The 26,491-nt window shown below is 43.2% G+C and overlaps 1 protein-coding gene across 1 annotated transcript in view; it reads left to right on the top strand.

Annotated features, from left to right (window-relative positions):
• The window catches only part of PTPN5 (protein tyrosine phosphatase non-receptor type 5), a 529,877-nt gene that overhangs the window by 99,838 nt on the left and 403,548 nt on the right, over positions 1-26,491 (top strand). Inside the window, exon 2 of the mRNA XM_086957871.1 lies at positions 16,243-16,373. The gene's annotated coding sequence lies outside the window, so the exon portion shown is untranslated. The remainder of the gene's footprint in view (positions 1-16,242; positions 16,374-26,491) is intronic.

The following is a 26,491-nucleotide window of genomic DNA, read 5'->3' as shown; positions in this document are numbered from 1 at the left end:
ACTCTTGGATCCTGATGCATACCTGAGATTTCTCTCACGAATAAACCTACAAAAAGACTATCCGTTTTGAGTGACTTTGTACTTCTAAAAGTGGCGACGAAGGGAGAAACGAACCATCTCTATTTTCATCATTTTGTTCATATTTTTCTTGATTTTTTTTTTACAAAAACGGACATCATTCATTTTTCAACCTGGTGTGCAATTCAATTTATTCTCAAATATACATCCTGAAGGATTTATCTGCAAGACGCTGCTTCAACGCTTCAATCAAAACGTGAACGCTGAATGAAACGCTGTAAAAGACGCTTACATGCAACGGTCTGATCTCAAGGAAACGTTAATCTTCTCCGTGTCAATAACGAAGGTATGACAAGGCGAGAGTGACGTTTAAAAGAAGCGTGAAGCGTGTGTGTGTCCTAAAACTGCAATTTCAAACGCACTAAAGCAACAACTTTAAACGCGCAAAAGCGGAACGCGCAAAAGCGGCAATCTTTGGCATTTTACAAAACATTGCACGAGCTGTGTATACTTTTAAACACATTACCTCGTGCATGCGCTGTGTCTTCCTGGTTTCAACGGCAAACTCCAAGCAACACACGAATGACGCGCAATGCATTCTGGGAACTGCAATGCATTCTGGGGCGCGTTGCTTAGCAACTCTTCGTTATTTTCCTGAATTAACTGTTTACATACCACAGATTCATTGAAAACTCAATCTTAACTGCATTTTACCTACAATCAACACGCATTTACAAGAACAAGACTACGGTGACTACTTTTATTTTGTTAATTTATTTTTTTTCTTTTCTCTTTCTTCTCAAAAATATATATTTTGACTTATAATTAATATTATGGAAACTAACACCATTTTAGCTCCTCCTAAATTCCTACAGGACCCTGGTATTCCTCCTATGAACTGGGAGGATTGGCGTGAATCGTTTGAAACATACTTAGAAGCCATTGGGGGTGAGGTATTTTTAGCTTCACGCAAATTAGCTTTACTTAAACATAGCCTTGGTGTAGAAGGCAGGAAAGTGTTAAAAACATTACCCTTACTGTCCAACAAAATTACCCCTAAGCTATGTGATGTTGTTGATGAGGACCTCAGTGATGAAGAGGTTGTGTTTGATTCTTCAAAAATTGAGACATTTTCCTCAGATGAATACCTTGAATCTTTGAAGGCCTTAGAAGAGAATTTTGGAAAAAAAACAAGTATAGTAGTGGAAAGACATAAGTTCTTTTCAAGGGCACAGTTACCTGGTGAAAATGTAGAACAATATGTTTCTGCTTTAAGAAGGTTAGCAGTCACTTGCAAATTTAAAGAATTGCATGAAGAAATTATACGAGATCAATTTATTAATAGAACCAACAATACTAAAATCCAAGAAAAATTGTTAGATTTAAAAGATCCTTCTCTCCACAAAACCATTTCAATTGCTAGAAGGGTAGAAAACAATTCTAAATATGTTAAAGAGTTAAACTCTACTCATAGCAAAGATTCTAAGTTTGGCGACAACAAAGAGTCCAATGATGTGTGCGCTGTAGTTAATAACAGATCAAAATCTTTTGACTATAAACAAAACATTAAACGCGATTTTAGAATTAAACCCCAAACATTTTCCAATACTAATAAGAACACTAGTTCATACAATAAACCTATGCCATACAATAGAACATTTTCTAGCAAACCTCCTAATTTCAACAAACAGTTATGTTTCAGGTGTGGAAATGCAAAACATACTTCAGAAAATTCTTGGTGTCCTGCATCTAATGTTACATGTTTTAAATGCAACAAAACTGGTCATTTTGCAAAAATGTGTAGATCTGACAATCCTGGTGCCTGGAAAAATTCTGTCAATTATATTGATCAGTTTAATCACTCTGATAGTGATACTGACATAGAGGTTATGTCTATTTGGAATGAGGTCAACCATGTTGATGATGAAATTCAACCTCCCAAATGTGATATCATAATCAATGGTCACACGTTAATGCTTTGGGCTGATTCCTGTTCACTATATACCATAATTGATAAAAATATGTGGGAAGCTTGTGGAAAACCTACTCTCAATTGTTCACAAAGAACACCTGTAGGCTATCTGAATATCAAATTACCTGTTATTGGATGTTTTGTATCTGAAATTATTTTCAAAGACAGGAATACTTCAGGTACTATTTATGTTGTAGAAAAAGGAAGAGCGTTATTAGGATGGAAAGAAATATGGAATCTTGGTATGACTCTAGATCCCAACCATCCAGATAAAATTGTATTATCACCAAATTGGCACAAAAGAGAGTCTGATACAGTCCTACTAACTCAGGATGATGCTGGGTTAGAGTGGCACAAAAAATTTCCTAGTTTATTCAGTACAAAATTAGGATGTCTTAAGAAGTTTGAACATCGTATTATTCTTAAACCGGACTGCATTCCCATTGTCCACAAAGTACGCAATGTTCCCTTGGTGCTAAGATCCCAGCTTAAAGTGGAACTAGACCGTTTATGTCAACAAAACATCATTGAACCCATAGAAGCATCAGATTGGCTTAGTCCAGTAGTTTTGGCACGAAAACCCAATGGAAAATTGCGCATGTGTGTGGATTTAAGAGATTTAAACAAGAATATTTGGGTAGATCGCTACCCATTACCAAATATTAATGAGATGGTTGCTTCTGTCAGAGATGCTAAGTATTTTTCATCTATTGATTTGTCAAATGCTTATCATCAGATAAAATTACATCCTGAGTCTCGTCATCTAACGTCCTTCATTACTCCAGAGGGAGCTTTTCAATTTTTAAGAATGCCTTTTGGTTTGTCTTCTGCATCTGCTGTTTTCCAGAGAGTCATGACTAGAGTTCTTCAAGGTATACCAAACATGTTAGTCTTTCAAGATGATGTATTGGTGTGGGGGGAAAACAAAAATATGCATAATGAAATTTTGAATGATGTATTAATGAAACTTCAGGATGCAGGTTTAACGGTGGCTGCTGAAAAATGTAAATTTGCCACTAATGAAATTGAGTATTTAGGACATACTTTATCTGCACAAGGTGTTAAACCAAAGAAAAATCTATTAGATGCTATCAAGAATGCTCCATCTCCGTCAGACAAAGACCAACTTCGCTCATTTTTAGGGCTCGCGGAGTATTATTCAAAATTCGTACAAAATTTTGCGTCCAAGGTGTTTTGTTTAAGATCTTTGATGAAAAAAGGTGTTAAATTTGTGTGGAGTTCTGAATGCCAATCGGCTTTTCAAGATGTAAAAAAGGAAATAATAGATGCTGTCGCACTCAAACCTTTTGATCCCAACAAGAAATCCATCATTGTTGTCGATGCTAGTGCATATGGTTTGGGTGCAGTTTTGATGCAAGGTAAGGACAAGTTGGAATGGGTGGTAGCTTTTGCTTCCCGTACCTTGAAGGGCGCTGAACCATCGTACTCGGTTATTGAGAAAGAAGCTCTTGCTTGTTTCTGGGGTGTAAATTACTTTAGAAACTATGTATGGGGCACTAATTTTGAGTTAAGAACCGACCACAAACCTCTTGTTGACATATTTTCAACCAAGGGTGCCGGGAAGGCCACTCCCAGAATTGCGAAGTGGATCTATAAACTACAAGAGTATGATTTTTCTATGAAGTATGTACCAGGCATTAAAAATGTTAATGCGGATTGTCTATCCCGCCTCCCTATCTGTAGTGAGGATTCCGCATCTGACCAAGATGAGGAATGGTCAGTAGCTTCTGTTCTAGAGGTATGTAGTGGGGTCATTGATGAGATGGAGTGGAAAAAGGCTGTGGAAGATGACCGTATTTTGAAAGAAGTAATTGTACGGTTAACCTCACCGTGCAAGAATTTTTCGTGGAGTGATTGCGAGCTATCTGAGTATAAAACTGTGTGGCCAGAACTTTCCTATTGTATAGAAACAGGTATAGTCAGAAGGGCAGATAAACTTGTTGTACCATCTAGCTTACGTGATAGATTGCTTGATCTTGTCCATGTTGGTCATTCGGGAATGTCCGGAATGAAAAGGAGGTGCCGATGTGATTTTTGGTGGCCTGGTATGGATAAAGATGTGGAAAGACGTGTCAGAAATTGTCCTGCATGCACATGTAGTGATAAATCCCATATTTCTCAAGAATCTCATATTAGTTCTGTTGTGTTTCCTGATAAACCATGGCAGAGGTTAGCCATGGACATTTGTGGTCCGTTTAGTTTTGGGAATATTGTTGGAAAATTCGCTATTGTTTTAATGGATTATCACAGCAAGTGGCCTGAAGTGGCATTTGTGAAGGAGATCAAAGCTGCCAATATCATCAATTTTTGTGATGAATTGTTTCATAGGGAAGGTTTTCCTGAAACCATCACCACTGACAATGGTCCACAGTTTGTTGCAAATGAATTTCAAGCATATTTACGTTCGTGTGGTGTGAGACACTCAACTACTGCTGTTTATTGCCCTAGAGAAAACGGCATGGTTGAGAGATTCAACCGAGTGTTGAAGGAGTGTTTACAGTTAGCTGCATTTGAGGGTACTGATTGCAAACTTGCCGTCAAAGATATGATTTGGAGCTACCGCAATACTCCACATTCTGCAACTTTGATATCACCTTTCCATCTTCTTAAAGGGCGTTCTGCTGGCAATAAAGTAACCCCTGCCTGGATGCTTAAGGCCCCTAGTCCTGTTCTTAAAAAGAGTCTGGGTGAGAGAATGCATGTGTATCAACAGAAATATGTGGATAGACACAACAGTAAAATTAAGAAGGTGGAGAGATCTTTTGTTATTGGTGATATTGTAAGATCATCCCGTTTTGGTTTGTCTAAGGATGGTTCTTCTAGATGGTCTCTTCCAAAAAGGGTGTTGGGAGTTGTGGGAAATTGTGTTCTGTTGGATGATGGTCGCAAGTGGAATATGGGTAACGTTGTTTTATGCAATGAATTAGAACGTAAGTTATGGTTAAACAGGAACTGTGATGTTTCCACATCTAAACCCTTTCCAGTAAGTTCTCCTACAACCAAATCCAATTCCAATGTGGTATCACCTAAAGTTCCTACTTCATCAACCGTATCAACTGAAACATCTTCTCCTTGTTCAAGGAGATTATCTGGAAGGATTATTGTTAAGCCTGTTAAGCTCAATGATTATATGATGTAACATATTTATTCGTTGTAACTTATTTTTTTTTATTATTATTATTTTTTTTTTATTTTCTAGAAGGGAAGATGTGTTACATTGTACTTGCTATGTCCCTTTAATGTTTTAGAATGTTAATATTCTAGTGATTCTTGTCAGAATGTTTTACTGCACTTTATGATTACTCTTGGATCCTGATGCATACCTGAGATTTCTCTCACGAATAAACCTACAAAAAGACTATCCGTTTTGAGTGACTTTGTACTTCTAAAACTCAGAGCGAGCTCTGTGAAGGGCCCCATGGAGTTGTGCTAAGAGGCACGTCACTAGAGATCACCTCCAGTCTGCAAAGGGAAGTCGTCTGACTGGCGCATCAAGGCCATCAAGGCGGTCCAAGACCAAGGCTAGGCTGAGGAGCAAGGTATGGTTCCCCGGGATGGACGCCATGGTAGAGGAAGAAGTGCGCGATTGTCACTCGTGTGCCATCACGAGCAGCGATCCTGCGCCACACCCAGTAATTACTGAAGAACCCTGCCAGGAGCCCTGGTCTAACTTGAGTATCGACTTTGGGTCATTCCCGGACGGGCGGAACACCTTGGTGCTGATAGATTCTCACTCGCTTTTTCCTATCGTGGAAGTGGTTCCCTCCACAGCATCCTCGCATGTCAAGGCAGTGCTTGATCAAACATTTGCAATGATGGGTCTGCCCAAGGAAGTTCGGTCAGATAATGGGCCACCGTTTCAAGGCAGAGAGTTTCAGAGTTACCTAGCGTCCAGAGGCATCAAACACCGGAAAATTACTCCACAGTGGCCGCAAGCAAACAGAGAGGTCGAGCACTTCATGCGAACCCTGAACCGTGCCCTACGAATTGGGGAAGATACGGACAAGTGTCTTTCTCAGTTCCTAAGCGCATACCGCCAGACTCCCCACTGCACCACTAGGTGCGCCCCTGCTCACCTACTATTCCGAAAAGCCCCAGAGACTTTGTACTGGCCGGTCCGTCCTGGTCCCCCCCTGAACTTGACTTGACTGCCACCCAGAATCGAAGAAGATGAGCTAATGACAAAGCAAGGACCGATACCCGAACTGGAAGTATCGCACGCCGTATGAACCCGAGGTGTGGAAAGTCGTCGACGTCTGTGGGACAATGGTGTCAGTGGCACGAGGTGCCCGAGTGGTCACGCGGAACACCTTGTGGTTCAAAAGAGTATCCAGAGAACAGAGAACAGCCAGGCGGCCTTCTTTAGGCACAGAACAGGAGGAAGGGTCAGGCGCGGCAGAAACCTTTCAATGTCAAAGAGACAAAGTACCAACATCACCGAGACCTGTGCTTGAGACACACGATAATCAGAATAGTGCTGCAGAAAGTCAAGAGGTCCCTGCGGAGCGCCCTGAAGGGTCAGAGACAAATGGAAATCCCCGGAGTCAGAGACACAGCCTACGACCAAACCCGACTCCAAGCCAGAGACTAAAGGACTTTGCTTGGCGCCTGAACAAGATCTAAAGGTTGCCACGCTTAGGACTGTATGTCCGAAAGATTGGAAGGATGTAATGACGGAGCCACCCAGCCCGTCCACACACGCACGCACGCACACACACACAGAGGGCGGGCTCGCCCGAGGGGATAAATAAAGGGGCGGATGACCGCACGGGGTCTTTGGCCCAGAACAGTAGAGATTGTCTGTGTGAATTTATTATATTGGAAGTTAGGCCTGAATCAGTGGCGTAGGCCCATCACTGCTCCATAGACCGCGATACAACACTTATGACATTGGTGGTCGAAGGGTCCATGTTACAGATTGTATTCCAACAGAACTGCTGTTAATTCATTTAAGATACATTCCTGGACAAGCTTGAACGGTGGTGTTTCTCTGTGTCCGGCCATCCTTTGCACCAGGTGCTTCAATTTCGTATGTCCTGATGATCATCCATGGATTCGTTCCACAGGGTTAAAACGTCAACACAAACAAGTGGACATTATGTTTCAAATATTAACATCCATTGTTCTTTCTGCATCAGCTTATTATCGATGGAATACTTTTCTATATGTCTGTTTGGCAATTGTATATTATATAATATAAAGTTGCATTCTAGGTGGTTGTGCCAATTCTGCCTATTTAATGAGTGTGCATCTGTGATTTTTCTGTTATTGTACATCTGCTGTCTGACAGGCTTCCATGACAATTTTAGTGTGACACCTTGATGCATTCTATCACTGCTCTTCACACTCACACACAACAAACCTCCAGCCCTTCCTCCTTGACAAACCCTAGCATTGCTTACCTGCTTCTATGCACCTCGTTTGCCACGTGACAGCGGCTGTGTCTCACATCCAATAGCTACAGCTCAATGTGTGTGAGCCACACAGGCAGTCAACCTCTGCGTCATGGTCACCAAGCTTGACAAACCAGTATATGACCAATGAACAGTTAACTGTGCAGCTCTCCAAGTGTTTTACATCCCATTGTCGGTGGACTTTACTTGTAAAACTCCTGGTTGTACTTCAGCCTCTCATTGAAAGTGACACTGAACCTTCATCGGCCCTTTTCTGTCCCATGCAGCTGGTAGAAACACATAACATAAGTATTTGTAAAGCGCACGTTCACCCATAGGTCTCTTGGCACGGAATAACAGATGTTTTATTGTTACCCTACTCAATGGTATACATTTTATCGACCTCAGATGGATGAAAGGCTGAGTGGACCCGCCAGGATTCGAACCTGTGACTATGAGGTCGAACACAGGCCCCTGCAATGGATGCATTAGTCTCCTGAGCCACCAGACCCGGCTAGTCCGGCTGGATTTCACCAGCAGTTTTATTGCTCTCGTCCTGAACTTCGTTTTCACCTCATTGCCACCTTCACGTTTACCTTTTGCTAACCTCAGAGGGTGTGTACCCTCCCTGGACTCTCAGCAGTTCCCTTGCCAATGCCATTCGGTCTTGCACCTTCGGGCCTGCACACCCTCAGAGCCAGGGGCGGCTGGTGGCATTTGAAAATGGTGGGCCGTAAACTAATTTGCATATTACTTGTACTTAAACTATACTTGTGCCTCCTTTACCGTATCCCCCCCCCCCCCTTGTCTTGTGCAGCACTCTGGAGGATCTAGACTTGTGCTATAAAACGAACACGATCTACGTGTGCACTGGACTTTTTAAAAATGTGTTTGTGTTTACAGTGACCACCTCACTCAGGCGCTTAATGGACACTATTTCAGTTCTTATCTTTCATGTAACAACCTAATCCATTCTGAGTGTTGTAGTTTTGGTCTTCTTCATTTAAAATGATTAGAGTAACACACCTGATGGAGTTGATTTTTAGGTATAAAGCCCAGGGCAGGAGGTAACAGTGCCCATCTGATGAGGTGAGGATGTCACGCTACATTTTGGTAATTTATTTTATGTTTTTGCTTACTGACATTTGTTTCTGGCTGGCATTTGTTCCCAGCAGCTCATTGGCATGTATCATTCCCTCATTGAAATATCCCATCGTTCACACACCAAAGCCTGTTCAATAACGTGTATACAACACGAGGATGTTCTGTGTTCAAACGAGGGGAAGCAAGCGCTACATAAATGCACTTACAATTCCCCAGGTTTGAAATTATGCTTTTAAAAGTTACATTTAAGAACGGTCGGTGTGCAAAATAACCACAGAGCCCATCCCCCCCACCCCTGCCCCCCCCCCCCCCCACACACACACGGAACAGAGGGCAAGGATATCGGGAGAAACTCAGAGGGCAAGGTAAACGAATGCAAAGAGGGCAAAAAAACGGATTAAGAGAGGGCAAGAAAAACGGGAAACATAACATTGCTTTACATAACGCATAATGCACTGTGGCCTTACCTGTACTGTGACGGTGAACCAGTGAGGCGTGAGTCACACACGATCTGCTGCCTGGCACGAGGGGAGCTCCAGGCTAGATGAATTTAAGAGTGGAAGTTACAACGTCGTGATTGGCTTGCAAGTGGACCAATGGACCAGCCAATCCTGGTGCTGCATGCAGCGCCAGGATTGGCTAGGGGGGCACCATGTCTGCTCGCCCAGTCCCCTTTGCAAACCCGGGGGCTGCGGCCCGCCCCCTGCTCCTCTCTCTAAGGGGAACTTGAGCTGGGAACCTATGTGCGCATGAGCGGGCAAGTTTCTGCCCAAACATTCACTTGCGCAGTACTGCTGCAGCTGAGTGGACTGTCACTCAAGCTGCAGCAGGCCCAGCCCCCCCTTCGCACTCCGGAAAAGTCGGGTGTCTCCCGGATTCCCGGCCGGCAGGTAGCGCAATCATTAAATATTTGTATTTTTATTTTAGCGACGACGCGGTGGGTCCATGGGACTTAGTGGGGCTACGCCCCTACGCCCCAATGGACGCACCGCGCCTGCTCAGAGCACCCTTCACCGCTTCCAGCACTCTAAAATGCATGGATTTTGGATACTTTTCGCTGGTTAAGATAATCTTGATCTGTATTGGTGATCTTTATTTGAAATGATTGATTTCTTTTCCAGGTTCTATTCTGCGACCACGCCTCATATTCATTTTGTTTATCTTTTAGGGCTGTGCACTTATGTTTGACCATCATTGCCTCCTGATGAAAAACCACAGCCTGATATGCATTGGGGCTTTCATCACTGAAATTCCAAAAGCGACACATTAATGTAAAAATATAGGACTTGTAATGGTTTAAAGATGAAAGCATTAAGTAATTAGAAATGAACCACATAAGTGCAGAGTGAATGCCAGCTGCTATAATAAATGCTGTGCGGCCGGAGAAGCACCCATTGCGTTGGGTATGGTTATACTGACTATTCCATTCCCAGGGAGGGGGACCTTTATATCATCACACACGAGGGTGACGTATAGGGCATACATCTTAGGTAAAATACACTTTGAGTATACCGAAGAGGCCCTCATTACTCAAGCTACTGTTGTCCAAGCAGCCCCCAGTTCTTTCACCCTCGATACTTCGGCTCCCCTTGTTCGACGCTGGGTATTTTTCTCTCGCTACTCCTTGTCCTGAGTGTTCCATCTTCTATCTGTATTCCTCCCTGTTGAAATGGGGGTCTCTAGTTGGCAATGGTTTGCCCCTTTGTCCAAGTAGGGAACCTTCTTCCTAGACAAGGTAATGAAATTACACTCCTAAAATAACCCCTGCTCACCCCATTGGTAGCTTGACACGAGCAGTCAGGCTTATCTCAGAAGTAGTGTGTAAAACATTTGCACATAACCAACAGTAACCCATTGAAAGCACTACAAACAGACACCACACCAATTTAGAAAAATATCCAATACTTAAAAAAGACCAGAACAATAAAAATCCAACATACAGTACTTAAAAATATGCACTTTGCTAGAATAACACTGAAAATGCAGTTCCTTGGAGTCAGTAGCTCTGTCTGGTGCTACCGCCATATTGAAAACAACAGATTCCGCGTCCTTCGGGGTGTCGGCAGACTCATAAACATTACCTTTTTGCTGCGCCCGACCCATTGGTGCAAGCCAGCAGTGGCAACTGTCGCGGTTGCAATGCGAAGCGTAGCTGTGCTGTGTGCGGTGCCCTCAAGGCGTGGTGCAGGCAGCGGCTCAGTGATGGTTATCCAGCGGCGTTGGTGAGACCAGGGCTGCGTTGCGGAGTGAAGGCGGTGCACGATGCAGTGCTGACAGATCATGGTGCAGGCGGGGAGCTGGCATCGGTCAGTCTGGACTGCGGTGTGGGACGGGCGGTACGTTGTGAGATTTACGAGAGGTGCCCCTGTACCAAGGTGCGGACACGGGTCTCGAAGTCAGCAGGCAGCAACCGAGTTGGCGAGATGAGGGTGGTGTAGTGAAGCTAGGCGGTGCGGAGTGCCGTGCCCACAGGTCACGGTGCAAGCAGCGGCACAGTGGCGGAGGCACCGGTCGTCAGTGAGACCAGGGTTGTGGTGCGAGATGCGGCGGTGCCATCTGTGGTGCCTTCAGGACACGGAGCAAGTGACAGAGTTGGTTACGGATTCAGCTGCTTTCCCCCTTCTGTGGCAATTGAACCACGGTTCCAGAGGCGGTACCCAGAGGTCGGTAAAGTCTTTGCGGTCCCTGAGACTTCAGAACAGGAGGCAAGGTCTATTTCAAGCCCTTGGAGATGCTCAACACAAGTAAAGAAAGTTGAGTCCAGTCCTTTCACTGCCCAAGGCAGAAGCAGCAACAGCTGGCCAACCCAACAAAGCAACAACACAGCAATGGGACAGAAGAACTCCTCGTAGCTCTTCCAGCTCTTCTTCTTGGCAGGTTCCTTAATTCCAGCGAGTTCTTAAGTTATGGGGTGTGGGCCCCCATATTTTTACTCAGTTTCTCTTTGTTCTTTTAGTCAGAGAGTGACTGTACCTAGTCCAAACCATTTTGGTTCTCTCTGGCCAAGCTTCCTGGCAGGAGGTGGAGACAGCATTGTTGAAAGCAGACCAGGCCCACTCAGGTGTAAGGAAATCTCCTTGCACTATTCGAAATGCAGCCCAGGTCTATTAGCCCATTCCTGACTTGTCCATGGAAGGCAGGACACATCTCAACTCCCCCAGTGGCTGTCTGAAGAGAATGCAGATCCCAAGCCCCTGTAACTTCCAAATCCAGACAATCAATCCACATCCCCAGTAAGGCACACAGGATGGCTAAGTAAGAAAAGACCTACTTTCTATGAGTTGTATTTGCAAACACAGAACATAAAAATCATCTTTACTAAAAGATGCATTTTTACATTCTGAGTCCAGCCATACTAAACTCCATTTCCCTATCTGGTCCCAATGGGAAGTTATGCTTATAAGATATTATAATTAAACTCCCATTCTATCCTATGGGACAGATGGCCTTTTCATAGTGAAAAACGAAATACACTGTAATTCACTACCAGAACATGTCACACACACCAGTACATGTCCTACCTTTAACATACGCAGCACCCGGCCCACAGGGGTACCTTGGGCCTACCTTAGGGGTGATTCACATGAAAGTCAAACGAAGATTGGGGCCTGGCAAGTGGATACACTTGCAAGGTTGACATGGCAGTTACAAACAGCACACAGACACTGCAGTGGCGGGTCTGAGAACCCTTTAAAGGGCTGCTTGTGTGAGTGGCACAATCTGTGCTGCAGACCCACTAGCAGCATTTGATTTACAGGCCCTGGCACTCTCAGTGCACTTTACTAGGGACTTATTAGTAAATCAAATATATGACAATCATGGAAACACCAATTCATAATACAATTTACAACACAAGACTTTGCCCTTTAACACTGAACAGCAGTGAGAGAGTGCGCAGAGGCAGTAAACCAGCAAAAGCAGAGTAAAAACCGGGAGGTCAGAAAGCAAAAAGATAGGGAAAACACGCCAAAAGATGCCAGGTCTAACACTCCCACCCTGTGGAAATTGTACTCTTTGTCATTCACTCTCTGACCTCTTCCTCCCTTAGCTTCCCTTTTATGGTATTCCTAGTTTTTTGCTCTGAGATGCGCCCTCAGAGCAAGACTTTCTGCCATTCAAAATCACTACTTTTCAACCATTCCTAACAATACTTGGGGAATGTGTAACTTTCCCCAAAATATTCCAGGGCTAGAGATGGAATAGTAAGTAAGCCTCTTGCAATCCACCTAATCTAGGCGCCCTGCCACATGCCGGCACGTGTGCGAGTGTGTGGTGTGTTCAGTTGAATGAAACAGCCATAGTCACTGGATTTGAGTGGGCAATTACAATTATGAGTTTTATTACTTTGGGTCTTACTTTTAGTTTCTAAAACCACTTTTTGCGTAAGCTTCTTTTTAAGGTACACTTTGGACCTCAATCTCCTCCCGGCTCTTGCCCATCTCTTCAAATAATTTGACTTTTTACTGCATATAATTTTTTACCTTCTTTATACACGAACATGCTGCTAATAGTACTAACAGTTATGATATGCCTTTCTGATAATTATTTAGCAGAAGGAGCTACATGTATGAAGCTATTTTGCATTTTCACAAAAGCCGATTCGCAGAATCGGGCTGTTTACAAATGCACAAAAGGCTTTTCCTGTGTACCAACCTCTATTTGGGTTTGGTAACCTGTTACTGAATTGCAAAATGGGCTCGTGTTTCGGTATTTTAAAGCGGCATGTTTAAGGCATCCCTTCCTAATACCAAATCACAGCGGTATGTATGAATGTTTTGCAACCAAATAGGAGTCGCAAAACATTTGCAATTTATCATCAGATTCAATCTGATGGTAACCCATTGGCAATTAGGAAGGAGTCTGCAAGGGACCCCATTCCCCCTAGTCAATGGTGGCTAAATGATTTTAAGAGCAGGCAATGGTCCACTGCCTGCTCTTAAAAAAACGAAAAGAAAAGTTTTCATTGTTTTCTTTTACATGCCTGGGCTGCATTAAAAAAAATATATACATATTGCTTTATTTAAAAGTGTTTACAGTCATGGTGTATGCTGACCTCAGCAGGCCGCTCCCCGTGCTTTTAACGATTCCTAATGGGTTGAAAATTGCGATCTACCTCATTAATGTTAACGAGGTCGGTCGATTTGCGATCTCCTAGGAATCGCTAAATGATACTCCTGGAGCTTCATACATTAGGAATAGCGTTGACCTAATTGCAATTCACAGCAAATCACAATGAGGTAATTGCTATTCCCAATATTGATACATGTGGCCCAAGCACCCTTGTGAGGTGGACGGTGCAAGCTGTAGCAGGACCCTCTGGGATTGGTTTGATGCATATGGACGGATATCATGCAGAATAGTAGCTTGGGAGTGCCTTGCACATTCAGGCACTGAAGCTTCAGCCTGCCATGGTTGGTGCTCATGCTGGACACAGATGCTCACTTGCTCATCCCCTGCTCGCTTCTGTTCCTATGGTAATGTGATGAGTGGGCTGGCATCGTATCAAGAGACTGAGACATGCTCAACATGCCCACGAAAACTGAATGAAGATGCCATGACTCAGTCCTTGAAAGAATCGGGTGGACAGGTCATTCACAAGGCTGTGCGGGGGAGAATGCCTAAGGAGGCGAAACGACCGAAAATAGATCGTTTGTGACATTACTGAATGCCTGAGCAAAATCTCCAATGTTATTTCATTGCCTGTGCCGGCTTCTTCTTCAAGGTGTGCTCATTAATTGAAATTTCACAGTGGCAGCTATGCACAGCGACATAAGTAAGGAAATAATGAGATCCCGGATAATCGAATGCATTACTTTTTTATGTTTTACTTCATGACGAACAACAGGTAACCTGGTAAAAAGAAAAACCCGCCCTGCAAATGATACAAAAATGCAAGTGACGTAGCAGAGCAGGAAGATCATTTAAATGACGTTTTAATAGGAGACACTATTGCAGCCACGCAGACATGTCAAGACACACCAAGGTGCTGTGGAATCTTCCAGGAGTCAGTTGCCCCTCCAGCCCCATCAGTACATCTCTTCAGCCAAGGAGTCCACGTTCTATCAGATTTCACTGGACAACTCCCGGAGAATTGTGGTTGCTATTTGAAGGGACGTCTTCATTTAAAACCAAGCCAGTACTGTCCACTTATTAGTGACTACCAAGATGGATAATGCCAGCATTCTCCGGCCAGGGTCCTCCTCTTTTGCTAAGGAAGCACAGCAGGAGGGCTTTGTTTGGAATGCCCGTGATAACTGCATCTCAAGCATCTACAGCAGGAATCCCCAATCTTTTCTATAATATTACTAGGCAGTGATTACCTCAGGAAATGTCACTAGTGGTGTAACAAAAAGCTTTATCAATGTACATTTTTAAGGCTTCTCTGTGTTGTAGCACTCATATACACAATGCCTGTGGCAGACAACCTAAAACTGAAAAATATGCCTTTTAAATATCAGTCGTAAATATATTTGTCTGCGAGACAACAGCTTAACAGCTCTGAAAGTACACAGATTTCACTTTTTAATACACCCTATACATTGTGGAGACATTCCGAATTCGACCAAACAATTTAATTTACTAAGTAGGACTACACATAACGGAACTACTCAGAGGTAGCTGGAACGCCCCTAGTAGGTCCTGAGCTAGTCGTTGGAGAAACTTGTTCTAGAACATCTCACCAGAACTTCTCGATCACTATTCATGCCCATTACCTAAGTATAGGGTTTCCTGCATCCTCGTACACCTTTTTCTACAACTTATCGAACATGTAATCAATACTTAATTCCATTTTCATAATTCTAATATTAATGTACACTGTTTAAAGAAGTACGTGTCATGGCCATGTAGTCTACATCAGTTTCTCAATTTGTATTATTCAAGCTCGAGGAATTCCATATTAGGGACATCTGATCTATTGCATTCTGTATCTCTACACATCAGACAAACAACGAGGTCCAGCCTGCTCATTGGGCTGAAGAGGATTGTCCACTATCATGCCTTACTCGTTTGTCTAAGATGCAGAAATGTATAAACCTCTAAGGCGCAGATTCCAAACAACATTTATGGATATGGAAAGAAATACTGCAGAGTGCTCTGTTACATGCCTTTACAAGACTTTGTGAATAGGCACCAAACACCCGCCCACCTATTGGTGAAGTGCAAAGAGGGCACAGTTCTTTCTAAACATCTATAACTGATAAAAGATTTGTTGGAGCTGTGATTCCAAATGGCTTCATGACCTGACTTAAGCATACTCTTTTTTCAGAACTCAAAACTGTTCAACTTGTCATATTTCACAAAAAATAGGGATGCCCATGCCAACCCTCATTCTGCTGTTCTACTTCTAGAGTTAGGAGAATGTTTGTATGCAGTGGACTGGAACCACCCCAAACCCCTGGTGGTGCCTCTGCACTAACCACCCTTGAATGTTATGTATTTGAGTCAATCTGACATGACATTACTAATGCATGGAATGTCATCAGTACATTCACCATCTCATGGACCAGGGCAGGATTGGAGTCTCCGTTTCATCGACTGCATTCCCACGTGACACAGTTTCTTTCAATCATGAGAAGAGATGCTATGTTATGTAATGATGTAATACTTTCTGTGGTTATTACAACAAATGCAATAAGGAGAACTTTAACTGTAAAATGTAACTGTAAAATGAGGTGAAAGTCTACCAGTTAGTACAAAATTATAGCCATGTATTTTTCTTTCATTTATTCCTAGGATTCTGAAGATTACAGCTAAAATGGTGTAACCCACGCTATCAAGCGGTTCTATGATAAAGAAGTGTATATAGCGTCTCCAAGACTCTCAATTGACCATGTGATGAAGTGTGGTTTTGTTTAAATCAAATGGTGAGTTTGCTTTCTTTATTTTATTCACATACTTTTATATAACGTTGAACTCAGCTGGGAAGAGTATTACATTATTTAGAAAGTAGAACATCTGAATGAAGTTTCAATAGAATGCTGATTAAAATACTGCTGAACAAAGAAATTATAGATAGGTTCATATCATGTCATGTGGGTCAAATTTCTTTATTGTCACGTGAAATGCAATTCACATGCAGGTAGGTTATTCATTAACAAGCACAGGAGCTTGCTTGACGCTGTGCAATTTAGTGCTTTGGCTTTTAATACTATGTAAATTGATGGACTGATTTGCTTCTCATTGCGTTGACTGGTGCCATGCAAGCAATTGCGCAAATCCTTAGTATATTACCCCTGTAGTTTCTTACTTGCACAGCACACTACTTTTGTGTGCATGCATGCCAGCAGCACTGATTGTGGAATGTCCTACTTCCTGCAAAGCCACGTTATACAACCGCTGCCCTTCCCACTGACCTCATCAGCACTGTGGCTATTTTCTCTGCTCAACCTTCGTAGACTCTTGACCTACGGAGCTCAACATCAATTCTGCAATTTATTGCCGTCTCGATTGTACAGGGATTTCTCCCTCTCTGAATCCAGAATATTTATATAATGGTATAACTCTAGGATAAAAATATGTTTCAGATTCTTTTTGTGTACACAAGTTCCTCTGTGAAATACAATTTAGCACCCAATACATCAGTCATTTTGAAAAGATCCTGGTCCGAGGTCAAGTCAAAACTGCCGTTGTCGGTTTCTCTTACTGGTTCCAGGTTGAAACCAGAATGAGCCATAGCAGCATTCCAAAGGGTGAAGCAGGAGAGTTAGGCTGGAGAGGTATGAAGTGGGTCTGGAAGCTGGGATTGCATTACTCTGCAGGTGAAATAAATACTTTCTTCTTATCATCGTGGTATGTCTACATATTTGATCCACAACAATTTGGCGACCATCTACCTGAGGAGTAGCCTACGCGTGATTCAAAGAGTTGCATGCTGTTATTGATCAGCTTCATTCTTGGAAGTACGGATGATACATCATGAGCGATGAACATCAGTTCATCGGAGAAGAGTTTGTTTTTTATATTTTGATGGTACCTGGCCGTAGGGTGCGTCTACTGGAGTCATTGGAGCAGTGCATCCATAGATGTTGAACACGCAAGGTACCTTTTGAACTGGGTGTGTGTGCATCTTGTTCCTCATTCCAGCGTGCTGGTGGCAGCATGTGCTAACATGTGCATCTCCTCTCTCAACCTGTGACTGGCATTGACGTGACTGGATTATGTCGTCATACAGGGTCACTTTACATGGCCTAATATGCCGCCATCTTGGGGGAGTCAACACTTGTTGAAATACTGTGCAGGATGGCTGGAAGTATCCTTATCTTCCCACAACATTATAGGCAGGGATATTGAGCACATTAACATTTACAGCACATTAACATCTACAGCGCCTTAACATTTAGAGCTGCATTTATTCAGGGGTTTTGTTTTTTATGTCTGGCTACACCTTGGGGCATTTTACACGACCTGTTGGAATATATTTCATTAATTTCACACACAGTAGGAAAGAGGTAGGAGGAAAAGCCCCATACCGACCTCCTAGTATACAGCTTTACACACATGTAGTTATGGGGCTGAACAAAAATTGTCACTATTGTTTAGAGGTAGATTGACAAGACACATACGTTGTTAATACTGCCCTCACCCACAGAAATCTGTGTCATGCTTCATCATAGGGCTGCTAACACACCCCGACGCAAGCCAACGTCAGAGGTGGAGCAATAGGGAGACAAAATAAACATAAAGAATGACTGTGTGGGATTAAGAAAAGGAAGGTGCAGAGAATATTATTAAAACTAACACAGGGGTCTCCAAACCACCCTTTATTAGTGGATCCCCTGGTTAGATTAAAAACGTTTTTAAAAACCCACTAGATGGTGGTATACCGGGCTTTAATGAACCCTCTACCCCTCCAATCTGCAAAATGTCCATTTCATTCAGCCTACTTCATTTGTATAGTTGCCTTGTGGAGCATACTAGATAAGAAAGTTTTACAAGAAGGAGTGCTTTTGGCTCTGGGTGTATCACTGTCATTGCATTGTGTTTTTGGATCTCAATTTAGGTTAAAGGTGAAGTGTGAACAGTGGACTAGTTCATTATCTTGGTGAGAGTGGACACTGAACAATTCCTTTAACTTACAATAAGAACCTTGACCATCAGTCTTCCTCAAGCATTTTGGCCTTCCGGATCTAAGCCTGCACTTGTCCAGAAATAGGAAGAGTACTTTTTAAACTTCTGAGCGAGCAGCAAGCAGGAACAAGTAGGAATAAGCAGGAGCAAGCGAATAGGATCGAGCAGGAGCGAGCAGCAAGAGCCTGAAGAGCCTGAAGATTTCCCATGCTAGCACGGGAAACTTTCGACCGCTTTCACCATTTTGCTGTTCAATATCTGTGCTTAGCTGAAAGCACCTTGGTGGCAAGCGCGGCAGCCATTTAGCTGGCGGCCGCAGTGAGTGTGAGCCCTTCGTGGAATTGCGAAGGCGGCCTGATTAGATCAGGTGCAGCATGCGATCCCACCTGGAGCACCCCGCTTGTCTTTTCCCTGCCTCTTCCTCGCACTCGCCCCTTGCCATCCACCAGGGTAGTGAAGCCTGTTTTACCACCATTCCAGAATTACCGTTACCTCACTACAGCAGCCAGAACAGGAAAAGGAGCCAAGCCACCTTTTCAGCTTTTTCTGTGTGCCTGGATCTGCAGAACCTGGAAGTCCGGGTGAGCAGCTCAGGGCTGCTAAGAGGGGGAGGGGTATTTTGGGGTGAGCTGGGGAGGGCTCGGGGGCTCCAGAGTTCTCCTTTTCCTTCCTGCCCACCTCCTTCCCCCCCACCCAGCCGCTTCTCACCACAGACTAGGGAGTCGCACAGGCACTGGCCCTGCTAGCCCGGGACAATCCGGCAAGTCGGGTTAATCCAGCTGAAGCTCATGGCTCTATTGGCCTTCTTTAGGCCCTCCCTCCAGCCACTAATACCTCGTTGTCTTTATTTTCAACAGGCTCAACCTGGCCCACTCTCAGGTCTGCTTTCAGCGGTCCCCCACTTACTCTAAAATAGTAAAATTTGCATACCCCTTCCTTTTGTCATTCTTTGCACCATAGAGTGCATTCGCAGGAAGACGGTAGTCACAGACGGGGGCTTTTAATTTAATTTAATTTAATTTAATTTGCAGTACTTTTCAACGATGAGATCTGGGAGAGTCTGGAAAGTCCCAGCTAAACTTTCTAAAAAAAGTGTAAACAAGAGGGCCGCCCACGCATCCTCTGACGCTGCAGCAATAACCCTAACTTTATCAGTAACACAAGCAAAATCGCAACCGGCTCAGATACAGGCTTAGACGCAGGGCATGAGCCGCAACTTTGGCAATCTTTGACCCAAGCCCGGTCTCCCCAAGGCTCCTCTACACACCAAGCAACACGGGGGGCTGTTGCGCTCCAGGAAAGGTCTACTCATGAAGAGCCAACATCGGGGCCTTCAGCAATTGCAACATCTTCGCTAAAAAGGTGTCATTGAGGGACTATTTTAGGAACTGAGAAACAGCTCTGAGGCTAAGACTAAGCTCACTTAATACTCCCCCTGTCCCTCCCTCAAACATCCCAGTTTCAATCCTGCATCAAATATCGCTTCAGCCTATGATTCATGCGGTTGCTGGTGGGTCAGACAGCTTTTCGTTAGGTTCTCCAACAAGGGTTCCATCTCACCATAAAGAAGCTCCCGAAGCCTCCTGCGCACTTCAGGTCCCTGATCAGTCATTCTTTGTCCCACCGGTCACCTACCCTTCCGTTGCACCGGCTTCCTCATCTACCTCTATCACAAGTGAGGTGTTCCTGCCAACTTCTCAGCTTGCTCAGAATCCAAGTCAGTTTCCTCCCCTAGCTATCAAGTCTCCAATCCTAACGGATCCTCTAGCAGGGAGCACCAAAATCCTGATTCCACAAGTTGCGACCCTGGCAAGCACCCATCCAAGTAATTTCAAATTGTCGTCTTCAATAAGCTCAGCAATCAAAAGGCACAATTAGAAGGGGCCCATGACAGTAAAAACAACACATCTCTAGACTTGTCCTTATTTTACCAACAAGCTTACAATGTCCACAGCCAAGGAAAAACATCCATTGCTCGACTCAAATGAGCTATAGTTACAACACTTCAAACCTTAAATCCACTGTGTCAGCATTGACCTTTAATTCAGATAAAATGGACCTGCAGGTGGACCGTCTAAACACTCTTGCGGTGTATACTGCTGGGATTGACCATAAATTGGAGGCGCTCAACTCATTGATAACTAGAGCCCAATCCCAAGTTCAACTAGTTCAATCAGTATGTTGCTGTTCCCCTATTATTGAGTCCTTATCCTCACTACCTCTATTTCTTTTGTCAGTATTATCAGAAATCAAGAGGCTACCAACACCTAGGCACTCTGATTTTCTGCCCCAGGCACCTTGTTTGGGCGAGTCCGTGGGGTCTGCCCATGTGCCCCCTCTTTGTCAACCAAGGTGTCAGTTGATTCTAATGTACACACCGATGCAACATCCCTCCAATGTCACACTCATCGGCTGTTGAAGCATGAAAAAAAGACAGCGGAGAAGCAGGAATAAGTACACAGCGGAAACTAAAAACACTATTAGTAGTTATTTCTCAAAGGAAAACCCAGAGACATCAAGGGGCGTGCCCCTAGTGCCCGGAGTCAACACCAGTTCGGATTCCGCATCTCAGTCTCTAATGCCCCTAAAAACATCTCCTAAACTAAATAGCTTACTAGTAGCAGAGTTGCCTCAAGCCCCTAGGCATTTTCAGCATCCAACCACCCAAGTTTCACTTGGAGCCAACAAATTGCGACTTACAGAGGAGCCAGCAATTGTCAACATGTTAGCCACAACTAAGTCTCTTCAAATGTCATCCCCCGCCATCAGAGCCCCTTTTCCTAATTAAGCGGGGATCAACAGATCATGCTTGCAACATGCAGTCAAATGTCCTGTCGACTTGCACTCATCAACTTCAGCCAGTCAACAATCCATGGCGCCTTTGTGTAATGCAGCATCCATCTCATTAACAACTAACACTCCCTCTGCTCTCTATATCTACTTCTCAACAGATATCCGTAGTAAACTTTAAACATATTGAGCCTTCTCCACAGGCACCTGAAGTAAACTTTAAGCTTTGAGCTTTAAGCACATTGAGCCTCCAATAACAGTGGAATCGCATAGCCCAGTAATTAACAACTCTGAGACCAAATTGGTGTTAACACCAGAATATGTATACCAGGGTCCGAATGACATTTTAAATCGTGGGAATATTCTTAGACTCTTCAAATCGTCCCCGGATCTATTTATTTATTTATTTATTTATGTGCTTATATAGCGCAAGACTCGACCCCCTGAGGGGTTTATCCACGCTTATGTTCTTCCAGGGTGTCTAAGCCAGAAACATGAGATGCGCAAATTTTAGGGTGTCAAGAACAGGTGTGTCTTTAGAGATTTCCTAAAAGCCTGGAGGTTGGTGTTTTGCCTCAAAGTAAGGGGCAGAGTATTCCAGAGGGTGGGACCCTTTTATGACAATGCTCGACCACCCTGTCTTGCCCTCTTGACATGTGGAATCTGAAGCAACAAGAGCGCAGGAGGCAGCTAGGTTTATGGAGATTACATTTTTCTGCCAAATATTTGGGACCTGAGCCAAAAAGGCTTTTATGTATTATGCAGCAGACTTTGAATTTGACCCGCTGACGAATGCACCCTGGATTCAAAAGACATAAACGCCATCGAGTTCATACCCAGTAAAGCGAACCCAGCAGGCGAATCAACCCAACTTACATTAGCGTCCTCTATCATCCGGGAGCTGGTTCAATCAAAAGCAGACCAATTCAAAAACTGAGAAATAATAATAACAACACCCAGCGTCCCCGTGATCCATCAATATTAGCAAATTCCCAGGTCCACGCTTTCAGCACAAGTTCTGCTCCTTTCTCTTTTTTATTTTTTTATTTTATTTTTATTTACTATTCAATCCATAGCATATGACAACACCTTCTTTATACACAGATGTTCAAGGTCATAACAAAATATATCAAAACATATCATAAATCCAGAAGAACGAATAAAGAAGAAAAAAAATAATTATACACATGCAGCATTTTACCTAGATCACACAATTAATACAGATGTGCTACCATCGGGCCCCAGATCTGCATTCCTATTGTTTTCCGCTTCGTTGATTTAAGAGAGTAAAGGCTGTATTCCAAATGAAAAATGTCATAAAATTTAGCCCGCCACATCTCAAACGTAAGGACATCCAGCTGCCGCCAGACTGATGCAATAAATAACCGTGCCACCGCCGATGCAATGAATATAATATGTCCGAATTTATATGCCGGCTGACCAATTGTAAATTATCCACTACCACCGTCAACATTATATCCCTTGTCATACACATTTAGTGTCCTAGGATTTCCGACAAGAACTGGTCTATTTGAAACCTTTATTGCTGAAGCACATTGCAATCGAAAAAAACATGCACAATGCCAGCCCTTTCTGTACTACATCTAAAACACTTTCCTTCATTAGACCCCCACCCACTTCATCATCCACTTGTCTTGTCGTGTTTTCAAATTCGCCGATAAAAAATTCTTCCCTGCCATATCGATTGATTGTTGCACATACTCTCCCTCCTGGTCCAACTTTTCACTCCATTTAACTGTTTGTGCAGCCATATCATCTGGTTGTGTCTCGATTAATATAGCATACAGTACCCCTAGCCGTACCCTCCTTCTAATTGGCTCAGCCATCGGGGATATAAGTATTGCCTTGCCCATATGATGTTTAAATAAAAATCCCAAACTTGCAGATATTAATAAAAATCATTTTGTTGGATTCCATATCGATTCAGTAACCCTAAAAATGCATCTAATGTCCCTCCTTCGAAGAGATCTCCTAATTGTCTAATCCTTTTAGCCCTCCAACTCTGTATTGTATTGTATTGTGGTATACTTATATAGCGCAAACCTGTCACCACCAAGGGCATCCTGGCGCTTTGACCCATGATCCAGCAAATTCAGCAGCTTAGCCTGTCCTAGGGAAGAGGTAGGTTTTCAGCGCCTTTCTGAAGGCTAAGAGGTCCTCAAGACTTCTCAGGGATATTGGAAGGGAGTTCCAGAGTTTGGCCGCCGCTACTCTGAACGATCGGACACCCATCCTCACTCTCTGGAAGCGCGGAACTATTAGTAGCCTGGATGAAGAGGAACCTAAAGCTCGGGATGGAAGGTACCAGGCATCCTAAAGTCCCAAAATATAGCGGGAAAAATAGATGATGCATTTAACGGCGTACAGTAACTAAACCGTGAAATATGTAACATTTTCTGTACCAATTTCCAAACCTTGTACACTGCGAGCACTACCTTAAACCGAGTTTTTAAAAAAAGACTTGGTTCATAGAACTTAGCTAAGAAGTTTCTAGCTTCTAATCCTAGCAACATCTGGTATATTGGTGGTGATTCCGCTATCAACTCATCTTCACCTGTCAACAATATCTGTATGTTTTGAAGTATACATACATAATAATAAAAAGTAAAATTGGGGACAGTCCACCCCCGAGCGCATGACAGCATCATATATTTAAACGCATGTCTCGCTTTTCTTTGTCCCCATATAAACCTATCACAGATAGATTGGACTCCCTGGAGTTGTTTTTTGGTTAATTCCAGCTGGACCTCCCTAAAGTAATACAGAACTCTAGGAAGGATAATCATCTTAAGTACATTACATCTTCCCACCATTGTGAGATGCAAGCAATCTAAATGATCTAACTGCTTTTGGATCCCATAAACAATGTTATTCCAATTCACTTATATCAAATTCTGCAGAGACATTCTCACTTTAATACCTAAATATGTGGCTTCGTTGATGAGGTAACAGACGCCACGCCACACTGCTTCGACTAACCACGCGGCTCTTTCGAAACAGATCATCATTTGTATCGGCATTTATATATAAAAAATCTCCTCCACTTGCATTATTCGACACCTATACCGCCATCAGAGCAGCGTTGCCACTCGTATGCAAGCTTTATGACCATATACCGACCTAGAATCTCTGTGCGATACGCATGCACGGACCCATTTGAAAACACGAGTCGCGATTGATTTCGTTAAAGATTCAACATTAAAACAAGCCGCCCATGTTAACTACGCAGCTTTTCAAACAGCTTTTCATCTGTAGCGATAGAACATTTCTACCCACTCTGGCCCCGGCCACACTGTACTGATTCACAACGTGGTTTCTTTTCAGATAAACGTTGATACCACGATCCCATGTAAGGAAATTCAACAGCATAAGGAGCACGCAAACCATGGAGTAGCTGTACCTCAGAGAAAGAAAACCTGGTTTGAGTTTCTGACTATACTCACCTGGATCAATCCATTCTACATCATCGGAAGATACAATACAAGTGACAAGATGGTAGTGTCCTGAGGAAGACACTTTTACTGTGTCGAAACGCGTAGACGGAACCATCTCCATATTGTATCACTCGACCTTAAAAACAAAGAATACACATTTGTAATATACTAATTGAAAAAAACTTTTTTATTGCTTTTTTAACCCTTATGTCAATGAATTTGTTCATGATAATTTTATACAATTTATTAAATTGAAACCTTTGTGCTAATTTCAGTGCCTCATTACTTATTATTTAATTTTTCGTCTGATACTTTGCCAGTGTAATTTTGTTGGCTGGGTGTTTTATTTCCTATAAATCGTTCATTACCCGTACATCACCTGGGCATGCCAGCTTAGTACATACAATCTGTGTTTTAGAAGCATTTAATTTATAACCTGAAACCTCACCAAATACATCAGCTAATTTTTCTTATCAGTGACTACTTAAGCAGGGTCTGAGGATGTCACTGCTATGTCATCTGCATAGGCTGAAACACATACCTGATATTGTCCACAACTCATAGATTTGATGCGCTCACTCTGCTCCAACGTAGCCAGAAAAGGATTGATATATATTGCGAAGCAGCAGGGAGCATGGGCACCTCTGTCTTGTTCCCCTGCTGATCCAAACTTGCTCTGATTCCCAACCCATTACGCAAATCCTGGCTCATGGTGACTCCTACATAACTTGTATAGCACCAATATAACCCTGTCCAAACCTTCTCTCCCGCATGATGGGCCATAGAAACGACCATGACACACGGTTGAACGCTTTTTCTGCAACAAGAAAATCAGCCCAAGCCTCCTTTATATTTACATTGGAATAATCAATAAGAGAAACAACTCTGTTAATATGGTTGACCGTACTTATACCCGGTATAAATCCATGTTTATAAATAGACACCAAAGGAATGATAACTTGTAACAGCCTTTTGGCAAGTATTTTCGCATACATTTTGCCATCTGAATTTAACAAAGAGAATGGTCTATATGCTCCTGGTAGGTTTGGGGGCTTATCTTTCTTTAAGAACACCGCTATATTAGCCTCTTCCCTTGAAGGAGGGGGATTCCCTACTTGTGCCTCTTGGAATGTGATCAGCATATCTGTTTTTAATACTTGTATAAGTGATTGATAAAGCTCAAAGGTAAGCTCCAACTCCTCCATAGGAATTGTCGCATCTAATAACAACTGCTGTTCTTGACTTAACTTAGCTAAATTACATTGTTGACAAAAATGCTCTATATCCTCCTCATTGACATCCCTTTGCATATACAATTCTTGATAAAAATGATAAAATACTCCCGATATCTCCTCCAAAGTTTCAACCTTATTACCAGCAGCATCCACCATTGCCTTTATTTTCTATGAAGACTGTCTGACTCTTAACCTTTGTGCTAGACGTCGTCCTATAGCTTCCCAGTATGCATATCTGTCTTGTTTATACAGCTTATATTGATAAGCAATTTCCTTGGAAGCTAAGCAGGTCGTTATTCAGGGCCTCATCCAGTCCCGACTCCACTTTAACAACGGCCTCTACTTGGGAGCCCCTGAATACGTGCTGCAGAAACTTCAGCACACGCAGAACTGTGCAGCTCGCACGCTACTCCAGATCCCTCGCAGAGAATCGGC

This window comes from Lissotriton vulgaris, chromosome 2_1 (genome assembly GCF_964263255.1).
Source record: "Lissotriton vulgaris chromosome 2_1, aLisVul1.2, whole genome shotgun sequence".
In the NCBI taxonomy this organism is placed as follows: domain Eukaryota; kingdom Metazoa; phylum Chordata; class Amphibia; order Caudata; family Salamandridae; genus Lissotriton; species Lissotriton vulgaris.
Note: the sequence above shows the minus strand (reverse complement) of the source record. Positions and strands in the feature narration are given on the sequence as shown.